Below are 6,578 nucleotides of genomic sequence, written 5' to 3' on the forward strand. Positions count from 1 at the left end.
GAGGTCATTGGCCCTGATGACCTCTCCTCACACATCCAGACACCCAGAGGACAGAGTCATGGCAAGTTTAATTTCCCAGACTTCCTACCACCACCCTTTAATTCCTGGAGTCTCAGTCAGCTGGCTGTGTTTTACAACATGGAGGGCAGAGGAGTCCCTCGACCCAGGCCCGTGGGCCCTTTGGAGCGTTACCTGGAGAGGCTGCTGCGGCTGGAGTGGCTTCAGGTCCGGACGATGCAGGAGGAGAGTGGGACGTCCAGCTTGGCAGACGTGCTACCTGTTTGCCACAGGTCCCACAACGCTGCCTCCTCTCGTCTCAGCTCTCCCAAGAGCATCCTACAGTGTCAGCGCGCCTTCCCACTCACATTCCTTTCATCGTTGGACAGCCACTCTGCCCTTCTCTCTGGCTGTGCCTGCACGCTCTGCCGCCTACGCTATTCCTCCTGCAGCATTTCGTGTTGCCGCTCTGCCTATGGCCACAGCCGTCTGTCCGGAATGAGTCCTGTGCGAGACCGCAGGAATCCCTTGCCCCACCCCAAGAGGAGCTACAGTGAGAGCCGTATGCACTCATCAGACAACGGCTCAGTATTCCGTGTTCAAAGGTTCAGCAGCCCTGTGAGGGGCAGCAGCCACCTGAAACATATGCAAGCTTTGGGGAATATACGCAACCCTGTACATGGTGCTACCACAATGCCTCCTTCCACTGCTCCAGACTCATGTGCCAGGGCTGGGAGAGACCTTTCGGCAGAAGGGAATTTGGAGGGTTTGAGGAGGAGTGGCTCAGAGCAGAGAAGAGGCCGAACAGAAAGTTGGCGACATGTGTCTGAGAACAGAAGGAGTGGTTCTGAGTGTAGAAAAGGGTTTGCTGAGCGGCGGAGAACTGGACCCAAGGAACGGGAGATAAAACCAGATGCTGTCACTGCCATAAAAGACAATTTACCCATGTCTAAACACTCACCTATGTGTAAGCCCAGCAGGCCAAAGCAGGTTGAATTTGTGACGTAATTGTTAATTTAATTAAGTTGACAGCTGAGTTGACATGTGTATGTCTGACATGTTTTTAGGCAGAACATCTGTTTTGCTTTATTCATTTGTCCATTTGCATGCTGTTGAGTATGATTTGATCTCTGGTGCTTTTGTCTATAAGAAGGGAATGCAGAATGCTTAGCTATAAAATCACAATTACAAGAAGAAGAAGAAAAATGAAGTCAGAATTGTGACTTTTTGTTTTTACTTTTTACTTGTTTTTTAAATCAATCCAACACAATACATTTATTTCAAATAAATGTCAGGATGCTAATGCAAAATTCTATGTTATATTCTTGAGATTTTATATTGATTGAGTTATTGGTTTGAGTACTTTGTATGTATATTATAATAAAAAACAATATGATACACAGTGCATGTGTCATTTAAGAATGGAGAGGTCAAAAAGAGGGAATGGGACATGCAGGGACATACAGGAGGATGACCAGTTATTTTAGGGGTAACCTACATTAGAATCAGCTCAGTGGCCTTGTGGTTAGTTAGAGTGTATGCCCTGAAACTGGGAGGATGGGGTTCAATCATAGAGTATATAAAAGGATAGAGACTGAACTGGCGCGAAGCTCCGCCCCCCCAGCTATTCATGTCAGTGGAAGTTGCTCAGTGGCGTTTTGAAGCACCCGGAAGACTGCCGGAAGTACCGTCTCAGAACGTCTACTTCCGCATTTGACCACCAAATTTTGGTGGTCAAATGCGGAAGTGCAACCGAGCGCTCAATGTTAAAGCCCAGCTGCACGGGGTTTCCCGGTCATGAATCCACGGGTCCGCCTGTAGTCCCTCCTCCTACCACTAGGGAGGAGAGCTTCAACGTTGAATAGCCTCACTGGCCCCTTGGGTTCAATCCCCAGCTGAGTCATACCAAAGACTCTGAAAAATGGGACCCGGTGCTTGTGACCCTGCTTGGCACTCAGCATCAAGGGTTGGATTGGGACAGGGTCATGTCCAGGGAGTGTATATGTCGTATCTTATGGACACGAAACACCACGAATTACTTAACCAAAACGGGAGAGCGGAGATAATTGTGAGACGCAGCAGACAGCAGAGTGATGTTGTTCCTCAGAGATGTTTTATTTCGGAGTACACAGCATAGCATAGGCCTGGCTGGCCTTGACCAGCCACCACCAGGTAGTGACTGGCCAGACTGACTGAACTGGTTACATGGAAATCTCATGGTTTAAGTACAATTTCCACAGACAAGAGGTGAGAATAGAGGCGTGTTCACTGTTCCCCTGAAGACATGTTTAGCAGTTTACAATACACATAGCTCCAGACAGCTGGCCACTGGCCACCCCTAGATAGTTAGTTAGAGACCCTTTGATCAATCAGTCTGTTCCTTCATGTCAACAAACTCCTTTTGTCATACAAAATAGCCACAGGAAGGCACATAGCAAATGGCAAAGCCCTCACCACATGGGATCGGGTGTGGGAACCTGAAGTGGAAGACAGTCACAGACACCCTACAGACACCTCCACATGATGAGCCAAGATGAGCACAGTAGCACACATTATGGATAGAATTATGATTTCCAGATTCCATATAACCCCCCTTATGACATATATGTCATATAAAAAAATATGGAACCATAATTCTTACCAGTTACCACCCCCCTTGATCCTCAGCTTAAAAATACATTCAAGACACCAGAATAACAGCATTACAGTACAGAATTTCCCCCAACATGGTTTTCAAACACAGACATTCAAGATTACACAACTCGACATAAATGATTTTCATTTACAGTAAGTTACATCATTAGGAGGATAATTTCCCTGTTGTTACTCAAATCTAGGATAACATGTTCATAAGCACCAGATCACAAAAAAGCCGCTGATTCTTCCTGTCTGGCGCTGGAACGCACCAAAGACACCGGTTTCGAAGCACCACATGTCGTATCTTATGGACACGAAACACCACGAATTACTTAACCAAAACGGGAGAGCGGAGATAATTGTGAGACGCAGCAGACAGCAGAGTGATGTTGTTCCTCAGAGATGTTTTATTTCGGAGTACACAGCATAGCATAGGCCTGGCTGGCCTTGACCAGCCACCACCAGGTAGTGACTGGCCAGACTGACTGAACTGGTTACATGGAAATCTCATGGTTTAAGTACAATTTCCACAGACAAGAGGTGAGAATAGAGGCGTGTTCACTGTTCCCCTGAAGACATGTTTAGCAGTTTACAATACACATAGCTCCAGACAGCTGGCCACTGGCCACCCCTAGATAGTTAGTTAGAGACCCTTTGATCAATCAGTCTGTTCCTTCATGTCAACAAACTCCTTTTGTCATACAAAATAGCCACAGGAAGGCACATAGCAAATGGCAAAGCCCTCACCACATGGGATCGGGTGTGGGAACCTGAAGTGGAAGACAGTCACAGACACCCTACAGACACCTCCACATGATGAGCCAAGATGAGCACAGTAGCACACATTATGGATAGAATTATGATTTCCAGATTCCATATAACCCCCCTTATGACATATATGTCATATAAAAAAATATGGAACCATAATTCTTACCAGTTACCACCCCCCTTGATCCTCAGCTTAAAAATACATTCAAGACACCAGAATAACAGCATTACAGTACAGAATTTCCCCCAACATGGTTTTCAAACACAGACATTCAAGATTACACAACTCGACATAAATGATTTTCATTTACAGTAAGTTACATCATTAGGAGGATAATTTCCCTGTTGTTACTCAAATCTAGGATAACATGTTCATAAGCACCAGATCACAAAAAAGCCGCTGATTCTTCCTGTCTGGCGCTGGAACGCACCAAAGACACCGGTTTCGAAGCACCACATGTCGTATCTTATGGACACGAAACACCACGAATTACTTAACCAAAACGGGAGAGCGGAGATAATTGTGAGACGCAGCAGACAGCAGAGTGATGTTGTTCCTCAGAGATGTTTTATTTCGGAGTACACAGCATAGCATAGCATAGGCCTGGCTGGCCTTGACCAGCCACCACCAGGTAGTGACTGGCCAGACTGACTGAACTGGTTACATGGAAATCTCATGGTTTAAGTACAATTTCCACAGACAAGAGGTGAGAATAGAGGCGTGTTCACTGTTCCCCTGAAGACATGTTTAGCAGTTTACAATACACATAGCTCCAGACAGCTGGCCACTGGCCACCCCTAGATAGTTAGTTAGAGACCCTTTGATCAATCAGTCTGTTCCTTCATGTCAACAAACTCCTTTTGTCATACAAAATAGCCACAGGAAGGCACATAGCAAATGGCAAAGCCCTCACCACATGGGATCGGGTGTGGGAACCTGAAGTGGAAGACAGTCACAGACACCCTACAGACACCTCCACATGATGAGCCAAGATGAGCACAGTAGCACACATTATGGATAGAATTATGATTTCCAGATTCCACATATACTTGTACTTATGCTACCCATTTCTCACAGTTATGGTTATCTTAATGTTCTACAGTAGTTCGAGTTCAGCTTCAAGTTGTTCCATGACATGACATGACAAGTTTGCAGGTAAAAGGGAAATGCCAAATAAAAAACTCATAATGTGTGTCAGTCTCTTGTGAGAAATCACGTAAAACTGAATATTATATATATTATATATGTAGGACGAAGATAACCGATTTGCTCGTCCACATATGACGTAAATTCTCCATTCATTGTCAATGGGAATTTAATGTTTGTGTAAGACGAAAATCTACACTAATAGCTGAATATAGGAGGGGCTAGCGTACTAATGTACGAATTCCAATCAGGCTTCAGAACATCCCACTACACAGACACATGCCTCCTTGAGCGACCACATCAAATACTGTGGCATGGTCATGCTAGACCTCCAAAAGGCTTTCGACACTGTAAACCACACCAAGCAATCGGTTTTGATAGCACATCAGTGAGCTAGATGCAATCCTACCTGGACGGGAGAGAACAGATGGTGGAGGTGAACAGAACACTTCAATGCAAGTGAACGGTAGTTTCAACTGCACTCCAGCAGCTTTCACTGCTTGTTGTTGTTCCGGATCGGATATTTTCGGACAAGCCATGGAACTATTTCCAGGGGGATTTTCATGGATCAAAGGTGCAAATACTTCGGCGTATTCTCCAAAGGTAATTAAACAATCTCGGCAGCCTCGGTATATTTTATATATTAATTTAAAGCCCTCAAAGTGTTAAGAGGTGAATGCATAGTAGTGCAATGCAATTGGTACCACAGCACCTCAAAGGCCCTTAAAACAAGGCTCCAGACTTCTGTTGGTTTATTGGTTAAAGAGATCCAATTATTATACCCAGTTGATCATATTATTATTTAAATCATTAATGTTAAATAAAGAGCCATTTATTTAAAGGCATAATGTGATTAAATACAAATTTATTATACATTTTGAATATATCATGATCTTGATTCACCCATGTTTAACCTTTAATCTATATGACCAAAGGATGACGAATACACTGTACGCCCATTTTCCCGTAACTGTGTTTTCCCAAAAAACAGCATTTACCGATCATATGATATGGGAGGGTTGATAGAAATCTAAAATTGTCACTATGATGTTAAACAAGAAAAAAGGAAGTACCACAGGAGAGGTCAAAAGGCCTCTCGGCATTTTTGCAACGTTCCATATTTCTATATGGTGCATGGGAGGTTTATGCTTTATCCTACAGGCTCTGACTAAGCTGACCACCGCATAACCTCGAGGAAAAGCAGAAGTATCGAGTGGAACATACAGAAAATCGTCATCTGAAACTCACCGATCATATTAATGTATAAATGGGCAGGGATAGTATTGACCCGGGGCGCAGACTTCACGAACTGCCACTTGGTGATTGTACTTAAAATATGCAAGGGAAAGTCATCCAACGCCCATGAGATCTCATGTAATACATTTCATTCTATTATTCAATCTGTAATACTTTAACTTTATGCAATTTGATTAAATACATGTTAAATCCTTAATACCTTTGTCCGTTCTTAAAAATCACCAACTAAAGGACGCGCAGAGATAGCGTGCTCCCAGAGGGTTATTCTAAAGTATCTCACTGCACAATTTGTTTGTTATTATCAAGAGCTATCTCCATCACTTCCCAAAACAAACTGGTCAGGCTACTACTTGGCCTCACTCCCCGAACCCACCTCACCCCTGCCCACTTTGACAGGCTGGAATGGCTCGGCCCGGGTTGACGACAGAGTACAGCATCTTGCAATGGGTCTGGTCCACAAGATTCGATACACCACCAAGATACCCACGTACCTGTACATGCACCAGAGGGAGTTCAACAAACCATGTGCAACCCAGATTTGGCACAAACAAGGGACTAAATTAATTTCTCTCCTATGCCACCAAAATGTGGAACGAGTACCAACGGTCATTAAGACATGCGAATCCCTTGACTCCTTCAAAACCGCTTTCAAAGGGCACCTACGGACGGCTGCAATTCGAAACTGCCCCCCGTAAAATCTGAATCCCCCACCTAACCCTTTTCCCCTCACTGTAGGCCTATATGTTTTCTTCCCCTTTTACCTCCTATATGA

General features: G+C 44.4%; 1 protein-coding gene across 1 annotated transcript in view; it reads right to left on the bottom strand.

Moving 5' to 3' along the window:
* zbtb40 (zinc finger and BTB domain containing 40) overlaps positions 1-6,578 on the bottom strand; it is a gene marked incomplete at its 5' end in the record, with an annotated part of 48,833 nt that overhangs the window by 39,573 nt on the left and 2,682 nt on the right. The window lies entirely within an intron of this gene.

This window comes from Electrona antarctica (genome assembly GCF_951216825.1).
Source record: "Electrona antarctica genome assembly, chromosome: 9".
In the NCBI taxonomy this organism is placed as follows: Eukaryota; Metazoa; Chordata; class Actinopteri; order Myctophiformes; family Myctophidae; genus Electrona; species Electrona antarctica.